This window comes from Podarcis muralis, chromosome 5 (assembly GCF_964188315.1).
Source record: "Podarcis muralis chromosome 5, rPodMur119.hap1.1, whole genome shotgun sequence".
Classification (NCBI taxonomy): Eukaryota; Metazoa; Chordata; class Lepidosauria; order Squamata; family Lacertidae; genus Podarcis; species Podarcis muralis.
In genome coordinates this window covers 42,476,759-42,491,106 of record NC_135659.1, presented here as the reverse complement: position 1 = coordinate 42,491,106, position 14,348 = coordinate 42,476,759, and positions in this window count along the sequence as shown.

The window sequence follows — 14,348 nt, the reverse complement described above, 5'->3', positions numbered from 1 at the left end:
TGGAAAACAAGGTGCAGGCGCACCAGAAACTATAGCAGAAGCCGACCAGACGCTCAGCTTCCAAAAAAAAAGTTTGCAAACCGGAACACTCAGTTTTTGATCATTTGAAAGCTGGAACGTTTGACTCTCAAGGCATTTGGGAGTCAAGGTACAACTGTACTGAACTGCAATAATAGCTTAACTGCTGTACTTAATTGCTACTGCCTCTGTGTGCCTGGGGGACCTGCCCATACTTTTGAATGCATTGCAGGTGAAAGGTGAAGAACCAGTGTCTGCAAGCTGAGGCAGCCTGGACTGCTGCTGCGGGAGGTCATTGTATGTCAGCTCAGGCCTCTGGGAATGTCAGCAATACAGGCTGAAGCAGCCTTCAATAATTATTTTTAATTGCAACTCCCATCATCCTTGGCCATTACCCAACCTGCACGACTCAACTAGGTTTTTTTAAATCATGGCAACAACTAATTTGGAAAGTAATATAACCTATGGGAAATTCAGGAACCACAATTCATCTTAAAGCCCATTGATCTCACTATATTTATAAGCACATTTAAACTCTGTGTTGGGATTGAGACCAACAGTTCAGAACAACAGAAACTGGTTACATGCCAAGGGAGGTGCGTGTCCATTCATGCAGCTGTTGATCCAAGTTAACTCTCTACCACTTCATTGCAGAACATGCCTTGCAAAATATTCTAAGCCCTATACGGCCTAGGACCCTCATACTTATGGGACTGCCTCTCCTGGTATGTCCCGCAGAGGACCCTAAGGTCCATGGATAATAATAGCTTAAAGATCCTGGGCCCTAAGGAAGCCAAACTATTCTCCACCAGGGCCAGGTGGAATGCTCTCTCCCACGAGACTAGGGCCCTGCAGGACTTGATCTCTTTCCGCAGGGCCTGTAAGACAGAGCTATTCCGCCTGGCCTTCAATTTGAATTAGCCTGATCGTCTTTTCCCCTTTCCCCTTTCCTCTTCTATGACAAAACCCTTTCTGGGACCCCACGTTTAAATTCTTCCCTGGTCTCCTTGCTGGCCCTAGTAGGACCAACTTGGCCAGTTAGCCTTGGTGATCATTTGATGTCTACTGACTGGGTTCCTTCCCCCCCCCCCCAAAAAAAAATGACCCCTGAATTCTTGAACTTTATTGATATTGATGCTGCATTTTATGTTGTATTTTATGCTGTTTTAAGTCACATTTTATATCTGCTGTTAGCCACCCTGAGCCCGGTTTTTAAACCAGGAAGGGCGGGGATTAAATAAAATAAAATAAATTAATTTTATTATTAGCAGGGCATTCCATTAGAATTTTATCGTGAGTTGTGACCACACTCATTCCTGCAAGCAAACCACAACCTTACCACAGCCATGGCTGGTGCTAGCTTACAGCCAGGGCCCCCAAGAGCTCTCAGGACCCCACTGTTTTGGGCACAACCACCACCATCTACTGCCTGCCCTCTTCTATATTTATAAGCACATTGAAACTCTGTGGTGGGATCAAGGCCAACAGTTCAGAACAACAGAAACTGGTTACATGCCAAGGGAGGTGCACGTTCATTAATGCAGCTGTTGATTCAAGTTAACTATTTACCACTCCATTGCAGAACGTGCCTTGCAAAATATTCTAATTTTATAAGCATATGCAGTACGTTCCATTAGAATTTTATCATGAGTTGTGACCACACTCATTCCTGCAAGCAAACCACAACCTCAACACAGCCATGGTTTGTGCTAGCTTACAGCCAGGGCCCCCAAGAACAGGACGGATTGGAGCTGCACAGGAAGACGTGTGCTACAGCACTTGGGTGTGCACTTCAGTACTATGGCACCCTGTGCAAGTCCAAAATTTGGCACCCCCTCCAGCACTTGCCCAATGGCTCTGGCAGGGCCCTAGAGCCCCCCCTTCTTCCCAAAGCTGGGAAAGCACTAACTAGGCTTTAGGAAGGAGGAAGGAGGACTCGAGTACTCTGTCAGAGCTTCATGCCTCCTTCCCAAAGCCCAGCTCTTTCCTCCAAAACTCATGGAACCAGAAGGTGAGCCCATGGGGCCCTGGGCTGCACCCAGTATAGGGGCTGGTCCCCACCCTGCAAGGCCATCTTGGGGCACCCATGGGGCAAACTGATTGGAAGGTTTTATCTCACCCAACAGAGCAGGTGCTTGCTGATTCTCTGGCTCTTCTTGCATGTGTTCCTCCACCACCATTTCCTCAGGCGCCGGCTTCTCTTCCTGCATGTTCACATGCACCTTCTATTCCTCCTGCTGTGCCTCATCTTCTGGCATCTCTGGAGGCACTGATTCCTCTTGCCAATGCAGACACACCTCTTGCATCTCCCCCTGCATTGCTAGCACACATGGAGAGCAGCTCTTCATGTCCATCTTGCAGCTCACACTCCTCTGAGGCAGTTTCCTCCTGCACCTGCTCTTCCACAGCAGGCTCCCAGGGGATGGAGAAATCAATCAGAAGCAGCCCCTCAGCTCCAGTCAGCTCACCCTTATCCAAGGCATTGTCTTGCCCCTTGCCTTCAGCTACTCTCTGCATCTCTTTGCAGTCCCAGCCCCTCATCCACACTGGATCACTTTCGCCGCCCCTTCCACCTGGGTGCCTTGCAGCTGGGCTCCTCGATCACTTTCAACTCCCTGTAGCATCTCATCTGGCAGGACCCTCACCTTGTGTGGAGTCACACTTTTCTCTCCAAAAAGGCTTCTCACCACATCCCAGGAAGAATACATGGTTTTGATTGGCTTAGGTAGGCTGATTGACATGGAGGGCTACCATTGTCCTGCTCACCCTAGCTTGCTATAATCTTTAGCTTGCTTTCCCCTGCTCCATGATGTCTTACTGAGAAACAAGGTGAGGGACTGGATAAAATAACCCACTGCCCTGTTAGAATATTCTAGAAAAAACTTGTTAATTGGCTTGAACAAGTTGCTAGGCAACAGAAAATTTCCCCAGCAGCAGGTTCCTTAACAGGCAACTTTTCAATTATCTATATTTAAATTTTCCAGAAGCTGCAATGGTATTTGAGGATAACCAATCATGTATAAGTATGACCAAATCAGAAAAATGTAGACCTAAAACAGAACACTTAAATATATGCTATACGCGTATGAAAGACTGCATTTTTAAAGGGTGGATCAAGCTCAGGTATTGATCCACAGAGTTTATGATGGCAGACATTTTTACAAAGCCTTTGACTGCTGTAAAATTTAAAATGCTGACAATGGAATTGTGTCTTACTGAGTAAAATTAAATTAAAATAAAATTACCAGGTGTTCAAGGCAGCATTTCAAGTTAGGAGGGCTGTTGAAACTTGAAACTTGTAAATGGCCCTGAACAAGTTGCTAGGCAATGGGGAATTTCCCCAGCAACAGGTGTCCTTCTCAGGGCATGCAATCAACTAAATCTGGGTCAGTGTAAATGAGTATGTGAATAAGTCAGCATTAGGTCTCTAGCCAGATGGCTAAAAAGAGAGAAAGATTGTGTTTGTTTCTTTGTTTGTTTTTTCTGTATTAATGACCAGTGTAAAGTTTTGTAAATAATAAAGACTCAGAAACAGAACCAAATGGTGTTTATTCTCGTAATGGGCATTTCACTAAGAGATAGCTGGAATGCTGCTGCTGCAGTAAAGAAGTAAAAGATGGAGTTCTTTGTAAAAAGAACTCTGCTGAAGAAAAAAAAGAAAATCCAAGAGTAGATGCTCACACACCAACAAGTCATTTCTATGGGAAAGAGAAACTGGAGACAGGGGAGGGACATGCAGGCAGTGGTTGTTTTGATTGGCTAAGCCACTGAAATAGGCAGAAGTGTCCAGGCAACCTCTCTGTCAGTAGAAGTGAATTAATAAAGACTGTGGGTGACAGGAAAAAGACTGAAGGTTTTGGGAGCTCAAAAATCTTGTGATTCCTTGCTTGCATCCTATTTCTACCTAAAGCTCCCTGAAAATTCTCCTCCTTCCTGAATAACAAGCCAGTAGTTCATCTTATGTTGTCTGTATTCCTTTTAACTTGACAGAACCAATAGCGGCCAACTCTGGCAATTTTACTTTAAAACACTATTCATTAACTGGAATGAAACAGAGCTACAAGTGAACAGTTTCAGCCATTAGCAATTGCTATGCTTTTAACATAAGATGTTGTTGCGGTACAATATGGAAAGGATACTTTTAACTATTCAATGGAAATCACAATTGCTGATTCAGTTTTCATGCTGTTATCCCCTATGTTTATTAAATCATGACAATGATACTTTCAAAAAAATAATAAAACCTATGTACAATTCATTGGTCGCAATCCAATTTGGAGTTGTATTTTTAAAGCCCATTGATTAAATTATATTTACAAAGCACATTTAAACTGTGTTAGGATAGAACTAGTTATATACAAGGGAAAGTGCATGTACATTGATTCAGATGCGTCAATGCAGTTAACATATGAGAAATATTCTGATTTTATAAATATACGCAAAACATTCCAATAGACATCTATATTGAATTGTACCCCTTCCTACCAGCAAACCAGTGCCTTTTCCCCCACCGAGGTGCAGCCATGACTTGTCTGTTCAGGTTTGAAATCGGCACCTAATTGTTCACTCTCACCTTCATCCTGCTTTGCATCTGTTGGAACAGAAGAATGCCCTTGCAAAGATAGCGTATATGGGGAAATCTGTGCTTCTTGAAAGGTCATGAGGATAACCTGAAGGTGTCCTCCAGCAAATTTGCTGTGACCTGCAGTAAGCACTTTACATCTTAATTAACCTCAGCGTACATTGGAAGCGAGTTAATAACTGCTGGACTGGCAGCACCTGCTAAGAATACAATACAAGAAAACAGCATGGGGAAACCAGGCACTTCCTCTTCCCAGGGAACTCTGAGAATTGTAGCTCTGTGACCAACCAGTGAGGCAACTTCCACAGGCAGCAGAATCCATAGTGGCAGCAGATCCTGTTTTCTCTCCCTCCCCTTGTTCCTGATGCAGATCTTCACTCACCCATTCTTCCCTAGTGAGGAGGTATTTTGTGACTTGCCTCAGGTGTCAAAATGTCTTGGGCAAGCCCTGGTGAGGGAAAGAGGGGTTTCCTAACCATTCTCAATGCCCTTAACAAACTATGCTTCTTTGAAGGAAGTCATTATTGTTTAAAGTGGTACGCTACTGCATGCATAGTGCAGATGGGAGCCCTAACTCTACTGAAAAAGTTGGCTAAAACATGTCAGGTTTGTGGCTATGAGGAATTCAGACACATTGGGCCTGATTCAAGCCAGCAAAATGAATCCCACTAGCTCAATACCCACATGGCAGGTATTAGGGTCTCAAATTTCAGCAGCATCCTGTGCGACTCCAACGTTCGGCACCCCTCCCCCTCTTGTTCCAATGTAAATCATAATTGTGGTGTCCCCAGTGGAACCTCCAAACCTCTATGCCCAATGCAAGCAAACTGGTCACACTTCCCTAAATCCATCTCTGTGCAATACATATATCAATATACATGTCAAAATAATTATATAGTTATATTCAGTGCTGTTTTTCTAGAGAAAAAGGTGCAGGAACTCAGCATGAATGCCTCCCTTGCTCTCTTATAATGGCAATAGTGCCCAACTGAGAAGGGCTGGAACTGAGTTCTGTCTGGGGGAAAAGCCCTAGATGATAGATGATAGAGATGATAGATGATAGATATAGATAGATGATAGATAGATAGATGATAGATAGATAGATGATAGATAGATAGATGATAGATGATAGATGATAGATAGATAGATAGATAGATAGATAGATAGATAGATAGATAGATAGATGATAGATGATGATAGATAGATAGATAGATGATAGATAGATAGATAGATAGATAGATAGATAGATAGATAGATAGATGATAGATAGATAGATAGATGATGATAGATAGATAGATAGATAGATAGATGATAGATAGATAGATAGATGATAGATAGATATAGATAGATAGATGATAGATAGATGATAGATAGATAGATAATAGATGATAGATAGATATAGATAGATAGATAGATAGATAGATAGATGATAGATAGATAGATAGATAGATGATAGACAGATAGATAGATGATAGATGGATAGATAGATAGATGATAGATAGATGATAGATAGATAGATAGATAGATAGATAGATAGATAGATAGATGATAGATAGATAGATAGATAGATAGATAGATAGATAGATGATAGAGATGAGAGAGAGAGAGAGAGAGAGAGAGAGAGAGAGAGAGAGAGAGAGAGACTATCTATCAGGGAGTGAGTGAGTGTGTGTGAGTGTGTGTGTGTATACACACACACGTATACAGTGGTACCTCTGGTTACGTACTTAATTCGTTCTGGCGGTCCGTTCTTAACCTGAAACTGTTCTTAACCTGAAGCACCACTTTAGCTAATGGGGCCTCCTGCTGCTGCCGGAGCACGATTTCTGTTCTCATCCTGAAGCAAAGTTCTTAACCTGAAGCACTATTTCTGGGTTAGCGGAGTCTGTAACCTGAAGCGTATGTAACCTGAAGCATATGTAACCTGAGGTACCATTGTATATATAATCATTTGGAATCTCATTAACTGTTTCTTTTCTCATGAAAGGGAAACAGTAGCACCTGACCCCAACTGTGTTAAATTCCTCCAAGATTAAAGGTAAAATGGTCACATTCTGATTCCTGTAAATAATGGGAGAAAATGCATGTGTCTGTCTGTGTGAGCACTGGTGGATCTCAGAGCCCCCAAGCCTTTAAAGCTGACTCCGTTGTGTATGGCTACACTGAGATAGTCAAGGAAACTAATGGACAGAAGCCACAGTAGAAATTCCTAGCAGCACACAAGCATCTTGAGACACTATACTTCAACCTGAGCAGTCACAGTATCAGTTGTGAATAGGATATGTGTGGGAGACTAGGGCTGTACCTACACACATAGAAAAGCTACAGCAAAACACGTTATAAAAGCTCTTAATGGAAAATCCCATTGGTGAAAGATCACTGCTCTACAGCGCCATCTGCTGTCTCACTTTTATAATGCAGTTATAACGATGAGGGTAGCTAAGCCCTAAGTTAAAGGATTGTGTTAAGTTACCAGAGATTCTGGTAGTTTTGGGAAATTCTCCTCCGAGCTGAGCAGTGGCGCTGCTTGGAGGGGGGACACAGGACATTCCGTGATCAAATCAGAAGCTGGGGTGGCTTCTGTAATTCTGGGACTGTCCTGGGAAAATCAGGACAGTTGAAGAGAATGCAAACCCAGTTTGGGATAGAACTTGACTGTGAACTTCAAACAACAATTGTGTAATGTATGCCAGCTTGATCAAGTCTGAGACATAGATCTTTTCTTTGCAAAAGGTGAATGCGGGGACACCAGGACAAACAACCAAACCAAAAATGAAGGTTGAAACATCTATTTGCTAACCAAGTGTCACAGCAAGGATGAAGAATAGCCCTGGAAATGCGGAATATAGTCATACCTCATGTTACGTTTGCTTCATGTTACGTTCTTTCAGGTTACGTCTCGCGGTGACCCGGAAGTACTGGAAAGGGTTACTTCCAGGTTTCGCCACTCACGCATGCACAGAAGCGCAAAATGACTTCATGCGCATGCGCAGAAGCTCCGAATTGCAACTCGCTCGTGCGCAGACATTCAGCTGCGGGTTGCGCTCTTTTCATGTTGTGAACAGGCCTCCGGAATGGATCCTGTTCACAACCAGAGGTACCACTGTATAAGTTGGAGTAAAGGAACTATCCTAAACAGACTAATCCTTAATTCATACAGTAAGAGAATAGCGTACATACCCACCCAGCTCCAAGGACTTTCTCCCTTACATACACCAACTTCACTCATACATCTGGAATGTGGTTACCAAGCAACTACTAAAGCTTCTTCTTTTTTCTTGGGAAGTAACTAAGGTTGCAAAACTGCTTAAAGTTAAACTTCTAACCAGTTTACAAACACAGCTTTACTAATAATTAAAGGATAGAACAGAATAAATGGATTTGATACATGCTTTAAAAGCTTTGTATATAAATATATGCATAAATGTCTAAGAATTATTATTATTTTGCTAGGTTGCCAAATGTACAAGCTGGTCATAGTGCTTCTGCTTTTCAGGGTTGCCAACTTACTAAAACTAAGTTTAAAAGTACAAAGCGCATTTTAATTGCGACAGGACTAGCTCCAGGAGGGTGCTGGATCCCATTACATCCCTTAAAACTGTGCATTCTAGCCTGTGCCTTCTAACACGGATCCCACCTGTTAGCACCCAACTGTCCTTGCAATATACTTGACAGTACAGTCCCTACATGACATGTCATGGCAGGCACTTAATTAGTACTTTATTGCAAGGCCTAAGGTTATATTGTGACAGAGGCATGAAAATATTGCAAAACCCCAAAACAAAAACCAACCCCTTCTTCCTGATATTTACATGTAAGGGGGGGGGATCAAGCCTTCATTTCAGTGTTACGTGGATTTAATTAAAGCTAAAATGTCATTCATGTACATATCACAAGCATTTCCCGCCCGCCCGCCCCCCCCCCCCAGGCACAGATGTCTGTCTGGTGCCAATATGCTGTTTATGTACTTATCTGTCTCAAGCACATGGCCAGGCACATATGCCCTTCTGTCAAAGACGCACAGTACAGTCTGAAACTCACATTAGGCTCCTAATGAATAATATGCACTGGGGAAAAAGGGGGAGCAGAAAGTGCGGCTTTTGGGAACAGCATGTTTTAAAGCTACCTCTGAATTGCAAAAAAGGGAGGGAGAGGATGTTATGATAACGCCAGCATCTGTGGACTCCTGAATGGGAGTCTGAAATGCAACTGGATTTTTCGCAGATTTTGGAAGGGGTGTTTTTGGCACCATGATTATTCCAAACCCTGGTGATGGTGACGTACAAGAGTGTGACTGCTGCTGAGGAACTCTAAAGAGCCGGAGCAGATGTTTGGCCTATTTAAACAGCATGAATTCTGAATATTCGCAATGTGGAGTGGAATATTCAATTGATTTGGCACAGAGACGCAGCATGTATTACCCTTACACTCCCCCCCCCCATCCACAGCAGCTTGCGATCCAAATCTTGAGAACCATTTAAAGTGCTAAATTCGACATATTTTTTAAAGGACAAAGGCCTTAAGATGCAGGCTTATGGCTATTGATAGCAACACAACTTCTATTTCTGGGCTTGAAAATAAATAATTGTTCCTAGGGATCACCTGAAATACAAGGCAAGCACTATGATCCCCATAAGCTCCAAGATTTATCCCATGAAAATACAGACGTCCTATTCCATAATAATAATTTCACTATTTATACCCTGCCCATCTGACTGGGTTGCCTCAGCCACTCTGGGCAGTTTCCAACACATATAAAAACATAATAAAGCATTAAAAACCTGCCCTGTACCTGACCACCGGTGTTAAATTTACGGCATGTAATGCCCTGAAAGAAAATATTATGAAAATGATATACCTGAAAGAAAATATTATGAAAATGATATACCGGTGGTACATGACTCCAGTCAAGCTCGCAAAAATATATCATTTGCCTGATAATAAATGTTGGAAATGTAAGGAAGCTGAAGGGACTTTTTTTCACCTCTGGTAGACGTGCCCAAGGGTTAAGGCCTTCTGGGAAATGATTTATAATGAGCTGAAAAAGGTATTTAAGTATACCTTTCCTAAGAAACCAGAGGCTTTCCTTTTGGGCATAGTTGGCCAGAGGGTGTTAAAGAAGGACCAAACTTTCTTTTTGTATGCAACAACAGCAGCAAGAATTCTTATTGCTAAACATTGGAAGACCCAGGATTTGCCCACGCTGGAAGAATGGCAGACGCAACTGATAGACTACATGGAATTGGCAGAAATGACTGGCAGAATTCGAGACTTGGGAGAAGAGACAATGGAAGAGGATTGGAAAAAGTTTAAGGACTATTTGCAAAAATACTATAAGCTGTATGAATGTTAAGAAAATGCAGGATAGAAAATAACATGGCACTAATAACTGAACTGTAAGAAATATGAGAATAAGTGATATTTAAGAAAAAAAGAAGTAATTTGGAGTAATACCATGTCTAAATTAGGTTTTTAAGTATATGATAAAAATATGTAAAGATGGATACATAGTATTTGAAAATTATAACATAAGTATGGAAACAAGGTGATAAATTGCTGCCTATAAATTTATAATCGGGAACGCAGGAAAGGGAGATGTGAGGAGGTCCAAAAAGCTATGAAAATTTGATATTTAAATAGTTGATATTGTGTTATTTCTTTTCTCTTTTTCTTTCTTTTTTTTCTTTACCCTATGTTTTGCTTGTATGTTTTGTATGTTTATCTTTGTCTGTTTATTGCTTAAAACTTTCAATAAATATTATTATAAAAAAATAAAATAAAAACCTGCCCTGTACAGAGCTGTCTTCAGATGGCTCGGGGATTGGATAATTCCATGCCCTCCAACATTTCTCTGATGAAAATAGGGATGTCCTATGGGAAAATGGGACATTCCAGGATCAAATTAGAAACTGGGAAGACTTCTATAAATCCGAGACTGTCCCTGGAAAATATGACACATGGAAGTCTGATTCTAGGCTGGCATGCCCCCCCCCCCCCCGCCGCCGCCATTTCAGAGAAAGCTTCCTATCTTATTTGAGCCAGTTTGACGTGAGTCAGGGTGAGCTCAACCACCACCACAATTTTCATATTGTATATGTTTTGGAAAGTAGTTTGTCTGTTCTCTGTGCATTTGGACACCTAGAATCATAACCAAATCATAAATATCATAACCAAATTTTACACGGTGGCCCCTGGAGCAGGTTTTTGTCTATGTTTGGTTATAGTTAGATGCCATTTTGAATCAAGATGGCTGACTGAATAAAAACATGGCTTCAGTGTGGCTTGACTTAGGCCCAAATTTGTTAAATCTGCCCTAGCACTGTGCTGTTGTATCTCACTGTTGCCTAGAAACCTTGGCAGAGCAGTTGTTGCTTGCTGGGCAATGACAAAATGAGGTTTTGGGGAGCTTTGGCAATATGTCCTCATTGCCCCCATCCCTCAGTGTTGCTGCTTTTGGTGGTGGCAGCTGCTTTTCCTTCCATGCACTCACTCAACCAGCCAAGGGGGAGGCAAGCAAACTGGTAGCAGCATGATGGAGACCCAACCTTCATCCCTGCCCAGAGGGAAATGGCAGGTGAACAGGGTAGATGGCTGCCATTATCCCTACTTTCCTGCTTTCTCCTCTGCCTGCCCCAAAGGGCAAGTCAGTGAGGATGGTGAGGAGTAGCTGCTTCAGCTGCCTCTGGCTGAGATAGAATCATGGAACCATAGAGTTGCAAAGGACCACGAGGGGATAGAAATGCAGGATTATAAATATTTTAAATTAAATTAAAGAACAGCAACAACAATGCACGTCGAGGGTTGGCCATGAGGCCTAGTGCCACCAGCCCATCCTAGCATACAGAATCCTAAAACAATTATTTCAGGCTTTGCACAGAGGCAACATAAAGAGTTTAAACCCCAATTTGTCATGCTACTGAGTGAGATTAATGGTCAAAAGTGATATGTATATCAAAAAAAGGTCTGATTCTAGGCTGGCATGTGATCTGCAACCGTTCCCCTCTAATCCCAAATGTGTGAAGGCTGATTATTACTAATGTGTGAAGATAGGCACCCTTATTATTACAGCATATGGCCAGAGATGAACTACCCTCATATTTAAGCAGATAGCAGGGCTGAGAACTATAGAGAACTACAGAGCCTAGTGTGCCCTGAGTCCAGTTGTCATCCAAATAACACATGTATATCCATACCTTTGTTGACCCTTCTAAAGATTATCATGGCTCCTCCATGAGGACCTTTTGAGAACTGTGTATGTGTAAAAAAAGTACTTGATGGAATGTCTGAGTCCATTCACAAACAGTCCCCACAATTCCATAGGTTAGTGAAGCCATCAGGTCACCTCAAGACTGAAACATTCAACTGAAAATTTAGTGAAGTGGTGCAACAAATCCACTTGAACCCCTCCCAGACATTTTATGGTTAGCAAAGTGATGAAATGCATTAAAAAGTATAGGACAGGCATCCCCAACCTTCGGCTCTCCAGATGTTTTGGACTACAGTTCCCATCATCCCTGACCACTGGTCCTGTTAGCTAGGGATCATGGGAGTTGTAGGCCAAAACATCTGGAGGGCTGCAGGTTGGGGATGCCTGGTATAGGATAATGATCAGTTGATGGTCAAACAAATCCAGATGAAACCAGGCTGAATGCTTACTGTCATATAAGCTCACCACAAACAAATCTGAATTATTGCTCAATGTCATGAACCAGCAGAACACCAAGGAAGGGGAAGAGGATCCCAGCAAGGGGTGTAGCCATGACTGGTACACACCAGGGCAAGCTGAAGATGGGGAAAGGGAGGTTGGGGACTTAGGTACTCACAGAACATCAGAGGACAGTAAAGGGGCAGCTGACAGTTCACAGGAGCCTGGGGAGGTAACACATCTCTGCAGACACAGCAAGCTCTAAGGCACCAGGAACAGCAGGAAGTGCACTCCAGGAAACTGAGGCAGGCAAGGGAACACGGCCCAGCTCACTAGCTGACCAGGTGGAGATCATGGGGCTCGTTAGGTCTGGGAGGCATTTGTGGTTGTGCAGCTGGATGAGGTTTAGGGCAGGTGAGGGTTACATGCCCATCAAGTGGAGAGACACAACTGCTCAGCTGGAGCAAACCCAGATATGCCAATCCAAACTGGAAGGCTGAAAGGGAGGCAAGGCAGAAGCTCTGTGTCTGCTCAGCTTCCTCCATTGATGGACCATGGCTTGGCTGCTTGGGAGCTCCACTGGACTGTGACTTTGAGACTGACCCCAGGTTTTTTGATCCTGGAGCTTCCGCAAAGAGGAGAACCTGCCCTGTTTGACTTTGGACTGTGTTGACTTTTTAGAATAACTACTCTCTAGTGTTGCCCTTGGGATCGTGCATACCAGAGGGACTTACCTCCAGGTATGGGGGGGTCTTTTCCCCAACCCCGGAATGTTTTTTCTGGAAATTTTATGGAAATTCTCCCTCCCCTCTGAAGCTTTCCATTCCTGCCCCCCATCCCAGGCCTTTACATCCTGCGTACCTAGTGTAGAAAAATCTGTGATTTGTTATACAATATATGGTAACAAGAGAGTGGACTCAGTACTGTATAGAATTATTGTTTATGGAATTGCTCTGATTTAGTTTTTAAATGTGAAGGCAACTTCCCTTCCTTTGCTCCTCTGATATTGTACCTATAGCTATACCTGTCATTTTCTATGAATTCTGATTTGGTTCACAATTTGGGTCCATTCATTTCAAAATCTTTTTCTAATTCAAGTAGAGAAGCACTACACTATTAGATTTCCTTTTAAAAATCAGCACATGTAAACATATTGAACAAAACTGTGAGACCTCCAGAACAGATGGGAAAGCGGGACAAACAGATGGGAAAAAAACTTCGCTTCCAAAAAAGCGGGGGTGGTATGTAAAATTTAAGGTACTTTGAATAGATACTGCATCAGTAGCTATAAAATCCTAAATCCCCAACAGTGCTATATATACTGTGCAATATACAATTTTAAAGAATTGTAAAGTGTGAAGCGTATGAGATAGGGAAGTTATATTTGTTTCTCAGTTGAATATATTTTATATGACCAGAACTACAACCACTTAGTAGTTTTTCTTGTGTGCATCTGCCCCCTGCCACTCTAAACAATACATTTACAGCACACTGGGACCAGCACCAAATTTAGGGTGGTGCAGGTGATTCCCCAACACAGGCGCCAAGCTGAGGGGGTACAAATTAGTATTAGTCGTAGTAGCAGTAGTAATAATGATAATAAACAATAAATTTTTATTTATACAGATACCTACTGAGAATATCCATACCAAAGCAACTGTTCCAAAAAGAATTATTGTGAAAATATGAAATATTAAGTGAGTGGTGCCAAATTTTTTCCTTGCTCAAGGTGCCACACTACCAAAGCCCCTGCAGGGATTACTGTTAGCCCATGTTAACAGAATCTTCTTTCTGTAATTGAGACTCCAAGTTCAGTGATCTATGTGCAGATCCACATGATAAATTTAAAGTGCACCCAATACACATTTAAAGTGCATTACTTTCCCCAAAGAATCCTGGGAATGTTAAGTTTGTTTTGCACACTTAAACTACAATTGGGTCATTTCCAGGGAATGACATTCTCTAGTTTTTTGCTGGCATAAGTGTACCAAAATTAGTAATTAATCACAATGTGTGTGTGTGTACATTCTAATGAATGTACTGCACTGTTTGCATGCACAGTGACCCTTAGTAAGATTTTAAATCTGAATATGAAAAACTCCA